This window comes from Etheostoma spectabile, chromosome 10 (genome assembly GCF_008692095.1).
Source record: "Etheostoma spectabile isolate EspeVRDwgs_2016 chromosome 10, UIUC_Espe_1.0, whole genome shotgun sequence".
Classification (NCBI taxonomy): Eukaryota; Metazoa; Chordata; class Actinopteri; order Perciformes; family Percidae; genus Etheostoma; species Etheostoma spectabile.
The window spans coordinates 20,829,415-20,845,310 of record NC_045742.1 but is presented as its reverse complement, the minus strand read 5'-3'; positions in this window follow the sequence as shown (position 1 = coordinate 20,845,310).

Sequence of the window (15,896 nt, the reverse complement as noted above, 5' to 3'; positions counted from 1 at the left end):
AATAATAGAACAGTTACATCACTCTGGTAAGATCAGTAAATGACATCACTTTACTGTAATGCAGCCTTTGAAACCAGGAAAAGACAACACTTATGCCATATTGCAATCCCCAAAATCTAAGATTTTAGTCTAATATCACGATATCAATATAATATCGACATATTGCCCAGCTCTACGTGTGATTACACAAAATCATGTTAATAGCTCGAAGTCTACAGACATCTTGCACAGTAACCGATCATGACAGGTGATGGCACCGCCAGAAGATGAAGAATATGAGCAATTAGCATACCTCTACCATCACAGCAAACAATTTTCATGATCACCAGCTGCTGCCAGCTCGCGTGTACACCTGTCTAGCTACAAGTCACACGCATGGAGTAAGCCACAGTGGCAGTCCATGGCTCTGTGCCCTCTGATTACGCCTAGTTATCCCCGGGTTTCTGCTGAGCTGACAGGCAAGACACACGGGCCAGATGGTCAGGGCCCCGAATCAGGACTTAGAGTTTACAAGGTCACTGCCAGAGCTAATAAAATGGATCATTTATTAGTAGCTGTCTGTTTTGCATCAAATTAATGTCCAGTCATTAATTTCATCAACATTTCCTACACCCATTATTAATAGTATTGTAAAACTATAAGTAGTTTTTTTCATTGATCAACCGATTTGTAACAGGCTTGATCAAGGACTGTATCAGATGCATTTTTTTTTTTATAGACGATAAAATAAATTGTTAGCTTTAATAGTGTCAAGGTGAGCTATTATCCTGCTCTCTAGTCACTCTGCTGTTGTGAACTCCTCTAATTGGTTATAATGGGAAAAGATGGTTTTCTAATCAAATTTATGATAGTATATAGTGGGGGTCATGACAAAGTTCAAGTTCCAGTTCATTAGAGAGTAGTAAAAGGTTGAATCCTCTGTGGACTTTACATCACCATGCCCATCTAATTTCCTCACTTCACAAAAACATCCAATTCAGCTCATCCCATGTTACATGCGCTAGAAAAAGTTCAATTATCACTTCAAATATTTAAAAAAAAAATACTTAACAACTTGTATTTGCTCTAATAACTCTTACAAGCTTAAAAACAGAGTTTTCCTCTCAGATGTATTAATAATGGAAGAACCATACAGCAAGTCTCTCTCCCCTGACTCCAGAGACTTGAGACTGCTTTCCTTGAGAAATAAAGGAAATCATTGGCATCTAACAGCCCCGGGTCAAACTCATCAACATTGATGAAGGAGGATCTGAATGCTAATGAAAGTGTCCTTGACTCACTCACATCTAGTTAGGTTATCTGTCCTAAGATCATTTAAGAGCAGTTTGACAGCACACTTCCCAGTTCAATGCAGCTTTTTTTTTTAGAAAGCTTTTTCACTGCCCTGTTTTTTTTATTTTTTTATTTTTATTTTTTTACCTCCTTTTAGGAATGTAACTATTACCGGTGTAACAGTAAACCACGGTACAAATGTTAACGGTAACAGATCTCTTTTCATTTAAAATGTTCTTATTTTTGCGGTGGAAACCCTGTGTTTAATCCTTCCCAGCCTATGGATATGTGTGCTGTAATAGATGTGCCTTATTCTAAGTTTGTGTTACTGAGCAATATGCTACATTTCTGTAAATTATTACAGAGAAATGAATGTAATTCTTAGTATTGTTTCTTGTTATATTCTGGTGGCTATACTATTTAGTTTTAGTAAATAATGTTCATTGTAAGTTGGATGCTTATTAATGTACATTATTATTTGCTTATATTTCAGAATCACATCCAACTTCACATGTAACGTCAAATACGACTTCATAGTTAACTTCATGTTGGAGTTGTAAATAAATCTTCCTGGATCTCACAGTCCAACATCTCTGGGTCAAGTTCTATCCTGACACCCTACAGCGGGTCAGTGTTTCAGCGTCCAGTTTTCAATCGTTTTTACAAGCCTATTGTCTATATATGTGTAATATAAAAAACACTATTAGAAACTATTTCAGCTTGTGTAGGCCTATCAGTGCTTTCTGAACATATTGAACACAATCTGCAAGAAACAGGTTGCTTATAAATCACTAAAATAGTAGTGACATCACCGTTTGCTTAGCTATTAATGCTGTTAACATGGTGGCTAACACTATTGTTAATTAGTTTATGACCAATTGTTTTGGCTGTGCTTTCTAACATGTCATTGTACTAACAAAGCACCGTTAGCCTTTACAACAGGGCCGCTTCAATACACATGTTAGATAACGTTACATTGAGTTCTCGGTTGATTTTGGTTTGTCGCTGGGTGTTCGTGGTGGAAAAAGTAACGTGCCAGAAATGCTACGCGCCATGACGTAGATCCCCTTCAAGGCCAGGCTGAGAACGTGGAACAACAACCACATGCTGATGATAGCAGTGACAATTCATAAGACTGAGTAGTTTAGTACATATTAATAACAGGCTGCATTTGAGTATTAAATATTCAAATATTATTTTAATATTTAAAAAATAACATTAAATTTGAATGGTATCATAGAGGAAGATTGACAGTCTACTGTGTAGGCCTAACTCAGTGGTCAGATCTAAAATCTTGGTTCATACAGAACACTGTTCAAATGCTTCAGCTCTGAAATTGCAATGTGATGTTCAATTTGACAAAAGACATGGTTTAAACAGTTCCATACAGCATGTGCGTTCGAACTGGATTGTATTTGGGCATAGAACTTTTGTTTTTAGCCTTTTTAGATGCATGGCTCTGTGGAGTGCAATGTTAGTCTGCTGGTCGGTCATTTGGTCTGAAACTGTTTTGGTATGGATTTCCATGCAATTTAGGAAGAGGATAACTTTTTTTTCTTGTGCCACCATGACGATATTTTTGTTTTGTAGTGAAATAATTGGACAACTATTGGATTGCATGGGACTTTCCATGGTGATGAATACATCTGAAATACTTGTGATCCCTTGACCCTTCCTCTTGCACAACAAACAGGCCATAATGTTCACATATTAAATTAAAATATCTTGACACCTGCTACATGGATTGAAACAATCTTTTTGCAGCCATTTATGGTGCTTAACATTAGCATGTAAGCCTTGTCATTGGGAACATGTTACATGTTCGCGGGAACTAGGGGCGCGGAGGGTGCCGCAGCACTCTCTAGGGAAAGGACAAACTACTACAACCATAATTTAACCAATTTTTTTTTTAAATTTTATTTGCTTGGATCCAGGCTTTATTTTTTAACTTACCTCTGCTAAATTTTGTCTGCACAAGAAATCGTCCATTCATAAGGATGCCATTCGTACTATTGCCAGGTTAGAAAAAAATGCTAATAAGCGCTCTGCTCTCCGATATTGCCGCCAAAGACCAGCAAACAGCAAGAAATGTCCTGGAGATATTATTTTGTTTCATAGCATTCCTGGGACAAAAAGGAATCCCTTTTAGGGGTGACACGACTCATGAGGATGTGTTCTATGACCTGATGCTGGAAAAGACTTTTAGTTTACCCAAAGAAAGAGAGTGAATAAAGAAGAGGGTTAATTGGATGTCTGACACAATACAGAATGAGATATTCAAACAGTTTGCTCAGGCTTTTCCAAAGGACATAGTAGGAACACGCGCATCAGACTGCTTGTTCTATAGACTGACAGCTGACAGCCCCACAGATATCAACGCAACAGAACAATTCTCCTGCAGTCTTCAGTTTGTTGACAGTAATCTTCAGTCTCACTGCAAGTTCTTAGATTTTACTCTAGCCCTGACACAACCACAGAAACACTGTTTAAGTTTTGGAAAGACATCTTTGTAAGATTGAACATGTCTTTGGATTGTATTTTAAGGATATTGTTTTGATGTAGCAAATAACATGTCGGGCCGCTTTTCCGGTGTTCAGGCCCGACTGAAGGAAATAAGCCCCCAGTCCTTGTATTTTCTTTGCATCAACAATCTGCAAAACGCAAACAGTTCTTTGAAACACTTTTCACATCAGTGTCAACCATTTAGGACTACGCCCAACGAGATGGTGTGTGCGCACCGTGGGTATGCTGTTGTACTGGCGACACTGGAAAGCTTAAAAGATGATAGAGGTGTAAGAGGGGATGCAAGGGCAAAAATATCAGGACTGCACGAACAGCCACTCAATGGCACAACTCTTTTCAGCCTCCTCTGCAAAGCCCTGTTCAGGCCCTGTGAAACTGTGGCAAGGAGCCTTCACAGTGCAAAGTCAAGTGCCCTTGGTGCCATTATTTGTGTAAACGAAGGTGGTGGCTGAAAAGGTGAAAGCATGTGCTACCAAGAATGGTCGAAAGATGCTAGATGCTGACCCCAGAGTAAGCAGAACACCTGCCCACTTTTGCCAAACTGTCAGCCCTGAAGCGTTGTCACAGGCAACAGGTGAACTCAAATGGAGAGCTGAGTTTTACAAAGCTCTGAATTTGGTCTAGTCGGATAGGACTAGTAGATTCAACCCGACCGGGAAGAAACAGCTGCATTCAGGGAGAAGAATTGATGCAGCAAACAACTGCATTTTCATTGGAAAAATCTCTTCAGCTTCCCAAACAGCCAGACACCGGGCAACTGCACCTTCAGCTCCAAATGTTGGGAGATGTTTTTTAAAGGGGCCGATTACCCATGCCAGACAGTACAGAAGTTGCCTCACACCTATCTAACCTGCACCCTCAATCCAGAGCTCTATTTGGAGAAGTAGAGGATCTTATTAAACTTTGCAGGTGCCTACCGATCTCTGTGGCTTCTTCAGAGAAAACTTTCTCAAACCTCAGACGCCTGAAAAACCTGGCTGCGGAGTAGCATGTCCTAAATGAGACTAACACACCTCCCCCTCATCCACGTAAACGGGGACATTGTTGCCCACTTGGATATTCATGCAATGATGAAAACTTTCATCAGTGTCAACCTGGAGCACAAAAACACATTTGTAGTGTTGTGACTGCAGCGTGAGGTGCTGGTCTATCATTATGCTGCCGCCGTGCTGTAAATTGGCATGATTTATCAATTGTTCAGTAACAGTTCAACTGAAAGTTTATACAAATTACTACAGACGCGTGTATAGCCTACTCACGTATTGGTAAACCTGAATGAGATCACACCTATATTTAATTATCCTACTGTATTGTTATAACATTATTAGTCCCAGCTTAACACGCGTTAAGAACTTTTAATACATTAGGCCCAATATCTTTATGCCTTTTAATTGGCTATTTCTGTAATACAAAAACTTAAGGCTGCATTTCTCTATTCCAATGTTTGTGATAGGACTGCGCCTGTGGGAACAGTGGCAATCAGCAGAGAGCGGCGGAGGATCAGACTGGCTCGCTTCCCTTTGATTTGATTGTATATAATTCAGTTATGGGTTTTATACCCTTATGTTTTGTGGCTCCGTTTTTGGGCTTGTAGTAGGCATATTATGTACCACTGTTGTAGCCTTGTGCCTATGCCCTGTGTTATCTGTGTCTAGTTTGTTGTGTCTTGTATTTTGGACTTTATTCTTGTTTTTGTTTTTTTTGCTTGTGGAGTTTATGTTCCATTTTTATCACCAAAGCCTTAGTACTGCTTTGACACCACAACGTGCCTTTTTGTTTTAATAAATACAGATATTTTGTCTTCATCTTGACAGTACGGGTATGAAGGAGATTTTACTTGGTTGAATAGTGATAACGGACTATTATGTTCCTGTGTTTCGGGATCAGTAGCCTATGGCAGGCTAATTATTGTTTTGGATAGGATATTCATGAAGAATTGAATCCAGTTAAACAAATTGTGACAGATGCAGTTTGGTGTGTGGTGGTTGACTTTGGCTGGAAACTTAACTTTGTCAGCACCCCCAATTCAAAATATGTTCCTGCAGCTCTGGCATGTTATCATGCTGATGTAAGCATTTAGTTCTCAGAGCCACTGGCTTGGCTTAATCTTGTTAGGTTAAAGTTCTTTCAAAACCTCTATGTACAATAATTTCAGCTCTTTAGCTAGGACAGTAGATGTATGGAATGCTTTTCAGGTCTGAAGCCTCGTCGCAGGTATGTGCTTACACTATGTTCCAACAAAGTCATCTATCACACTTGCCATGAACTGCACTGAGGCGCACTCAACTATCCTCAAAGACCATATGATGCCCTTCATCTGGGTTGTGTTTCCTGTGTGTCCGTAAGGAGTTCCCATCTCTGGAGAGCCACTCAGACGATTCTCTGTGCAGGAGGCCAGCAGAGCGTGTGATATCTCCCGAGGTGCTTTGTCAGTGAGCTATTAATAGGTTCAAGGGACATCCACCATCCCCCAACGCCCAGCACTCCCACCAACCTTACGCCCCATTCGCAACTGTCCACACATGGGCGCACCTCTCTGGCGTGCCCGATGAAAAGGCGAGGGGCAGTCAGGCATGATGCTGTGTTTAGACTAGAAAGGCCCGCGTGGTGAGAGACGCTATGCTCCGTCCATAGACAGCAGGGCTTTTTAGTTTCTCTTCAGAATTTCAAGAGGCTGTTCAAAATACAATGAATAGATAATACAGTGTAATATATTACAGGATATATCAGGTTTATCATTGTTGCCATGTCAGTGTAATTTACTGTATTTTCTATTAAACCGTAAATTGCTCTTACTGCTCACACAGATTATTAAACGTTTGCGGATCTGATATCATCGGTCAGACTGATACTACAGCACATACAGTACCTCTTGAAATATCGTTGTCTAATAAAACATCCCATTTGATCACTTCTGTCTCAGTGTTCAAAAATTGGTATGCTGCCCACAACTAATGTAAAGCAGGAAATAAACTGATGACATATTCCCTTTTCTCATAGTTTGTACAGTTCCCCTCAGGCAGGTAATATAGTTTGTCAAGAGCCACTAAGGAAATCAAGGTCTGTGTCCAAAATTCAGTGCAGTTTTTGAATTCCCATAACTTGGAATGTAATGTGCAATATAGCTGTGTACACATTCATCCTGCACAATTTACACTTTTATTTTAGTTATTTGTATTTTCATACAGTGTTCACTGATATATCTGACGCCCATGTGCTTCATGTCTGTTATGTGTTATGGATACAATGTCTATATGTTTAACATCTGTTATGTGTTTTTATATTGCCACAAGTAGCCAAAGGCAAAGCTCCACATGTGTGGCTCATAAACCTTTCCAAAGTCTACTGACGCAACCATGTTATTAAGTGAGTAAGTTATTTCCATTGCACCTATTTACCAACAACAGCAGCTTGACTTAGCTGGGTAACTACATGTTTGTTTTTCATTTTCAATGTCACCACAACAATAGAAAATAATAAGGCACCTGAAATGCCTTTCAAATAGCATTAAAACTAATAAATCTGATAAACTGATGGTTTCTAGACACAGTTTTCTCTTTGTCTATGTAAACTAAAACCTCTTGCAGTCAGACAATTGTTGAAACGTGGTCAAACCATGAAACAGCAATTACTTCAAACAGGCAGAGGGACAAAGGCAGAAAGTAAGAGAGGGGAGAAAGATTAAACACTGTTACCCTGCAGCTTTTTCTCCAAACCAAGCAGAGTTAACCCCCCATCCCCTGGACCCAAGCTAAGATTGGTGCGCTCAGTTTACATTTCACCTACCAAAACCCACCCAACATCACTAACTTCAGCCTAAAATGCAGCAAGGTTAGTCTATGTAAAGGCTTTTAGCATCTCCTCAATGTCTTTCCATATGTCAGTAAAAACAGACCTTCAGAGCTTTCAGCTGAAATTATATAATATACCCTAAATGTCAGCCATGCCTTTATAACTCTTAACTGGATGTCCCTTCAATAACAAACAATAACAAATGCCACCCTGAGTCATCTACTTACAAAGTTAATTTAGTGGCCGTAACATTTCTGTTCTGTAAATGTCTGTCGTGCTTCGTGAGAAAATTCTTTCATTAAATAAGAAATAAGAAGAAATAAGATTGGATGTCGCTTCTGTTACTACCTGGCCTTTTAGTTATCAGTAGCCATATGACTGATAATCTATGAAGTGGTATTCAACTGTCAAACGACTCCATCCCAGACTTGTTATAGTTGGCTCCAGAATATATCTAATTCATCAGAAAAATGATTGGTAATGCGATCAGAAATTTGTATCTGTTAAATCTGGTGTTTCTACATTCCCATAACGCTGCATTCCATTATAGTGTTATCCTGTGTGTGTATCAAATCTAAAAGATAATAAACGTTATACTTCTTTGAACTTTTAAACATTATACTGCTCTGCAGGACATCACAATGAAATGATGGCACCTAATACAACAAATCAACAAGAGCAGAACTCAGTGTGCAAATACACAACAGTAGCATACAATCTCACAGCAACAAAAGATGCAAACAAGTATAGTGTATAACAAGTAGTGTAAGAAAGTAGTATAAACAAGTACGCCATAGGGACATATTGCACAAAAGAGTTCAGTTAGGGGAATGGTATGTATATACTCTACGTGTGTGTGTGTGTGTGTGTGTGTGTGTGTGTGTGTTGTCGTGGGTGGGTGGGGTGTAAGGCAATTTGACAGCTTTAGGGAAGAAGCTGTTTTTTAGTCTTATGGTGCATTAATGTGTTGTCCTGTATCTCCTGCCGGAGGGGACCAGTTTGACGAGGTGGTGGGCAGGGTTGGATGATGTTGGAGGGCCTCTAATGATGTCCGTCTTGATGACCCGCCGCAGAGCTTTCTGTTCTTTCCTGGTGCTGGTTCGTGGATCCCGTAAAATTTAAATAAAAGAAAACAGTACATCACTTTCCAAACAGACTTGGGCAGTATATTTCAAACTAAAGTAGGTTGAAAATTGTCAGGTCGGCCATTAAACTGCAGATAAAGTGGGCCTGCAGAAGGCGGGCTGTTCAGTCATTACTCATATTTTTGCAGTTGTGTTGTATGTTACTTTCTTTACTTTGTAAATGCATGAACATATGTTGAGTTACTTTGTTATTTTGTCTTGCCTTAAGGCCTTGGTAAATCTGCCAACTACCTTCGCTTGAATCCAAATTTAATTGTGCAAATTCTGGCCTTGTTTTCTGTGAAATCATGTAGTGTCATATGGTACACACCACTCTTTATTGCAGTGCTCAAAAGCAATTACTGCTGCTTTTCAAAAGAAATATATTTCTTAACCTGGAAATCATAAAATCAGTTGTGATGCTGAGCAAAGCGAGAGGAAGGTATAAAGTTCTTTTCAAGAACGATCTCATCTTATCTGAATACTAATGATACATTACGGTAAGCCCAGGGAGCACAATGGAACATGTCTCCTTGACGAGGACAGTCCATATGATGATGAAAACCAGCAACTCAATAATTGAGTGTATTAATAACACAATAAATCTAGAAATATAATTAAAAAAGTCTATTGCATTACAACCATCAGTTGATCATTGCATAGGCTAAGGGTAGCCTAATTTGTCAGTAAGAATCTGTCAGTAATGACAATACTAACCTTGATATGCTCTTCTCCAAGTCCAATTAAGTCTGTGTGATTGCTCATATTGGTACTGCGTGTTAATCAGTCGGTGCTTTCTCTGCTTCAGTTTTTCATACTCATGTGTGGGTGAAGGACATTGTAATTACAATCAAAATGTATTGCATCACACCTGGGTTTCATTACAAAACATAATAATCTGAATCATTTTTCATGTATTGTAGAGTTTGCCCAGATTGTTGTGTACCACAGATCAGGTCAAGTACTTATTCTAAATGAAATCACATTTATTAAAGGGTGAGACGCTCCTTAACCTCGCCACTGTGGTCTGGTGTATTCTGGCTTGTTTTGGTTGAGCTTGACTATGCTCCTGAATGACACTGTTAACAACCATGTTACCATAATAAGCCACATTTTTCCTACATATTCCTCCTCAGAGTGAGCTGGTAGCTGTCTATCTGGTACCTGTCTGCTCATCAATCTGTGCCTCTGTAGTTATAAATCAATCTCCCATCTGCAGCGCACACACACACTAAGCCTATTGGAGGTCCTGCTAAGATTCAAACAAGTAAAGCAAGAAGCATGGCCTTAGTTTAATATTGTGGAACTGGTTTGAAAAATCAATGTCTTTACAAGGTTTGTCACATAAAACAAGCTACTGCAAACAACCAGTGTCAAAATATATGTTTGATGTTATAAGATGCTTTCACTACATCGTACCATCTTATGTCAGCAATTTAATTTAGAATGCATAAAATTGGAGTTGTGAGAGACAAACATTTTTGTCAAAATTGAAGCAGCTGAGGTCGCAGAGCTAAAATACTACCCTTCCCACAATGCAACTTGATAACATCTTTTCTTTAGACCTTCCCTAATGGTAAATGCCCTGGCATATATTCAGTCTCCTAATAAAAACAAGTCATTATAGTAATGGAAGCCAATTGTTGCTAGAATTTATAATTACTCAAAGAGGATTTCACTTTATTTTCTCTTCAAAGAAGATCAGTTGTACATTTATGTATTGGTGTTGAAGCTGTCTGTGCAGTCTATTGCAACGATGGTGTTGGATAGACCAGCAATGGGATGAAATCGTCTGTTGTCTCGGACCGCTTCTGCATGTATTCTATGTTTGTGACGGCTGCTAAGACGTAAAACCCTGAAGAACAGTAGTTACTGGAGTTGGAGCGAGTTATACGAGGCCGGGCGTCAGATTAGGGCTGCACGATTATGGCCAAAATGATAATCACGATTATTTTGATCAAAATTTTGATCGTGATTATTCTCACGATTATTTGTGGATTTTAACCAAAACAAATTTTATTGTCACATAGGCTATTTATAACTGCGAGAGGGAGTGTGATGGACGCTACTCACTGAGAGACGGCTGATCATTATGAACGGGTCCAGCACGGGTCGAATGGTGGATACACACGTCGTGTGTATGAAACGTCTGTATCGTCACTGCGCTGTATTTTTATGAACTATGATATTCTCGCAATGGGTCACATCTCTGGCCCAGGTCCTGGTCCAGGTCCAGGTCCAGCAGCTCCGTCTCACGCGCTATTACTTTACCAACTGAAGTTAGTTGCATTCAATAACTTCTTCTGTGTTCTTCGCCGTGGCGGCCACGATAGCAGTTACCCGCGGAAACACTGGTACAAATACAGGTTTGCCCCTCATATTTAACAATATACAGCTGTGTTAAAAAAAATTAAAACTGTAGACAAATGTCAGAAGTGTGGACCGGCGGCCGCTGTGTGGCGGAGCGCGGAGAGTAAGACGTGAGAGAGTAGAAAGATCCAACACAGGCACGGCTTTACAGAAGAAATGGGTCATGTAACGCAAAATTAAACCATATTCATATAAACAGCATTGCAGCGGATCCAAGGACATTAGCACCGGTGCGTCGTAGAGGAGCTAACAGCTAACAGACGGTACTAGCACCTACTAGGACCGACTAGCACTGGTCACTGCTGTTGTCTGAAAAACAACAGACGGGACAAAATGTTGCGTTTACTGGTAAACTGGTAAACCTTAAGACCGACGTATTACCGACTGTTATCTGTTGAGTTTTCCTCCCGTTACTCTGTCCTCTGTGAATGTCTACATCTAGAAACTAAACTGCGCGGTGCAGGAACAACTGATTGGCTCATGATCAGACGGTAGTAGATGGGCTATGCAAAAAAAAACGTAGCGTTCTATGAAATGACGTTTAAAAAAAAAAATAACGCTCAATCACGCAAATTTGATTGTGGGAAGTCAAAATCGTGATCGTGATTAAAATTCGATTAATTGTGCAGCCCTACGTCAGATGTCATCAGATTATCATAGTTCATAAAATAAATGCAGCACAGTGACAACACAGACTTATACCGATGACCTGCCAGTGTGCTCTTGAGTATGCGTAGATTCTGTTCTTACCTAACAACTAATCCACAATAAGAAAACATTGATGAATGTCAAAATCTTCGAAGAAGAGGGTTTTAAGAAATAAAATGTCTTCTCAAGAATGACTGGGGACTGAGGCCCAATGACTTTTCTTTGTAATCCAATGAAAGGGAAGCAGTCTATCAAGGAGAAAAGGAAAGATGAATGTGAGTCAAAAATTGTGAAATTGTGGAAATGGTCTCAGGAATAAAGGGGGTTGACAAAGGGGGCATCCATTTCAGAATAGGCCCTGTTATTTGCATTAATGTCTAAAGAGGACAGATTGGTAGGTGTGAAATGGGAAGGCACGGGGCAGCTTCATGCACGTTTCCATTCCCCTCACTCTGTCATGCTAGTTTCATGGCAGACTGAGGCTCAAACCCATCAGCGCATTATCATTCAAGTATAGCTGCTGTCTGAATCAAGGACATGGGTATTATCATGAGAATGAATTGCCAGCTGACATCAAAGAAACACAAAAATCTTTCACCATCAGCATGCAACCTTTCTCACTTTTCCCTCAAGTGTTTCATAAGGTTTTGCTTTTGATACTGTGGTTTCAGCATCGGAAATTGCAATACTTGTCCCAAATGGCATGTACTTACAGGAGAGGCCACAGCAGAGTTATTCAATCTCATGTGCAGTAATAAAATCTATTCCACATTTAGATGGACGCAGCTGTGGTATTGCAACATATATTCCATCGTTTGGCTGAAGAGATGCTGTTTGATGAAAGAAATGTATATTGGGCACACTGGTATTCCAGCTATGTGGGTGGGAAATGCTCTTCTCCGCTTTCAAGCAGTTTCACTCTGAGAAAATGCACCCCTGTGCTGTTAGACATGTAAATGTAAATTGCAGGGAGGTGGTTATGCTTTTCAGTCCTCTCTAGCTGCACAAACTCCAGATTAGAAGACCACTGCCACCTAGTGGTGTGATTCAGATCAAAAGTCTAACTTTTGTATTTGCTGCATAAGTAAGTAAGCCCTGACTGCAGTACGCAGATCGAGGAGTGGCTCAGCGTGGGTGGAGCTAAACGTTTGACTCTGCACACTTGCCCCATAGAAACCGGAAGAGGAAGAATGTGTGTCCTAGGGAAAAACACACGACTTTCACCCCGGAGATCGTTTCCCACATGTTCTTTCCCCGTTGTTGTTTTCCTTAACCCAACCGTCCGTTGTTGTCTCGCGTCCCTCAGAACCATGGCTCGTTTCCCACGAGTCACATTTGCTTTTCCCGATCTTCTTTTCCTAAACCCAACCCTGTTCTTTTTCTTTTTTATAATTCACATTTTATTTATTATAAACTATATATGACACATATAATGTATTGAGAATGTGCTCCCAGATCTCCGCCACCAGATGGCGGCCATATCTATATAAAATACATATTTTATTGAGAATGTGCTGCCTGGTCTCTGCCACCAGATGGCACTCGGGCTGAGTTTTAGCTCCGCCCACATTTAGCCCAACCCCGATTTGCGTACTGCAGTCAGGTGCAATTCACAATTTTAAAGTAAATTTAAAACGAAGCTGTGCATTGCTTTAACACAGTGTTTTACATCTTCAGTAGTCTACAGTCCGCTGTGTTTTTGTTAGTACAATAAAGAGCACTTAAATGCACCAATACTGTTCTGCCTATCTGCTGTTGTTGCCTTAGTACTGCAGTTATGACCATTTTATAATACTTGACAGAACATGTTTTATTGGGTGTAGTGCCATATGAGCAATAATGTTTGGGGTCAGAGCTTCAACTCTCCCTTCTCACCATCTTTATCTCTGCGTGGACGTGAAATAAAGAGCTTGGGTGGGGTTTCATGACTGTAGAGATTTGCGAACTCAGGAAACCACTCAGCCATTTATGTTCATCAGAGTAATTATGTTTTGTTGTGCCCACAGAAGTGACTCACAAAAGAACAGCTGCATGTGTTTTTCAGGCACCCAGGCGCACACAAAACACATGTACATCTGTGCTCCATCCAAATTATTATATCAGGTCAGATAAGTGTGAGTGCAAAATAATGAGCAGGCTGAAAGTTACTAAGTATGGAAGCATGAAATAATTTGATCCTCATTCATCTCGGTTTAGAAATCAGAATATAATCAAATATCAAATATAGAAATCAAATATAAAGAAGTATGTAGAAATTATGTTTTGAAAATGAAAATACAGATCATGGCCCTAGAGAAATGAGGAAGAAGTTATAGAAGTACATTGACAAATACAGTACTAAACTAAATAATAAAGTTCCACATACAGGAGCATGCCAATGTGTACTAAAACACACACCGAAATCCTGAGGCAGAAACAATGAGACAGGCATGAAAGAAAAAAAAACGAGAAGCAGTATAACTTTGCAAAGACACAACTCATAAATTATACATGACAGGTTATGTCCTTTTATATTTTAACTACTCTGACACTTCACAAGGTATAGTAGCAGTGAGTAGGTTCAGTTTCTAGCAACAAAAATGCTTCGAAATACTGCAAATTGTCTTGAAATGCAAATATTTTTTATGATTCCATTTCCAACTATTGAACATTGTTAAGTAAAGTGTATCCGCTCAATAGCACAAAACACATTTGTCAGTAAAAAGCTTAAAAAACGGAAGCAGGGAATTATAAACTAAAACGGGTGCACATTTGATCTCTCATTGAGAAAATAAAGGTGCAAAAGCAGCAATCAGCATTAGAGTTTCTACTTTGAATGAGTTCAAGGCTTATGCTTATTGCTGAAACGAATGTTCTAAATGGGGAATTGATTGGCCATTATGAGAAACTAGCACTCTTAATTTGCTTGTAGAAATGTGTCAAAAATAGATTTGCATATATATTACAAAAGCTTCAAGATATGAGCAGTTTGGGAAGAATTCAGCTGCTACAAGATTGAATTACGTAATAATTGAATCCATCAGTTATTTTGGAATAGTTGACATGAAAGATTGTATTGTGTTTCTTAGTGGCCATGAAGTTGATAAAACAACTCATTTTGGACCCTTTCTGGCTGTGCCTTATCTTTTGGAGCTTCCAAAGACATCTTTTGAAATTATTATAGTATTTGTTACAGTAGTATATTGGATTGTTTTAATAGATTACAACAGATTTTTACAAACATCTGAGATTCCTTAGTTTTGACAGACACTATACATTCTTTCTCTCTCTCTCTCCCTCTACCTACCTCTCTCTCTCTTTGACTCTTCTCTCTTTCCATGTCTCTTATCATGGTCTCCACCACGCACTGTATTGTTCAGCTGATGATGAATGACCATGGCGCTGGAAGCCAGAATGAGCTCTTGCTGCGACCACACGAATGCCACACTTTCAGTACCTCTCCAGTAAGATTCATTACAGTAATTAAAGTTCTGTTTTCTCACAGTCTTGCACAGAAGTCAGTCCTCGCAATCATTCCAGATTTTCACCAGAAACAAAGCCTGCTGTAGTTCTCTTGGCGTAAGAAGTGGGTGGCTAGACTGGTTTTCTTTTTTTATGGTGGTGGACCTCACCATCTTGGATAATCAACTCCAACAGATTGCGCTCTGAGAAACAAATTGCTTCATTTAAGCATGAAAATGATTGAGCAAAAGGATGACAAACGCAGCGAAGTGCATTTATCAACGCTGTTTACATGAGATACAAATCACGGCTGCTGGATCCACTTGAAAATTGCTTTGATATAGTTACAATTTATCACTGACATGTATTTACTGAAAAACAAATCTGTCAGGTGGTAGTCAAGATAGATTCAATATGTTAATTATTACCACAGAGTAAAATTACTGAGAGGTCTCCTGTGTGTTCTGCTCATACTCTAGCATTATAGTTCAAGGCATAAGTTCTCCACATAATCTACACAAGTTTTGAGAGAGAGCTGCAGTGTACCCACACCCAGCTGGATATCAATTTAATTTGACATGTTCTGTATTTGCACAGTGATGGGTGAGAAATTAAATGAAGAACCTGGATAAATAGGTGGAGAAACACAACGTGTTCCAAAGCATCAATGCAGGGTAAGAGAGAAAATCAAGAGAAAACTCATCAGAAAAATCATTTTTTTCATCA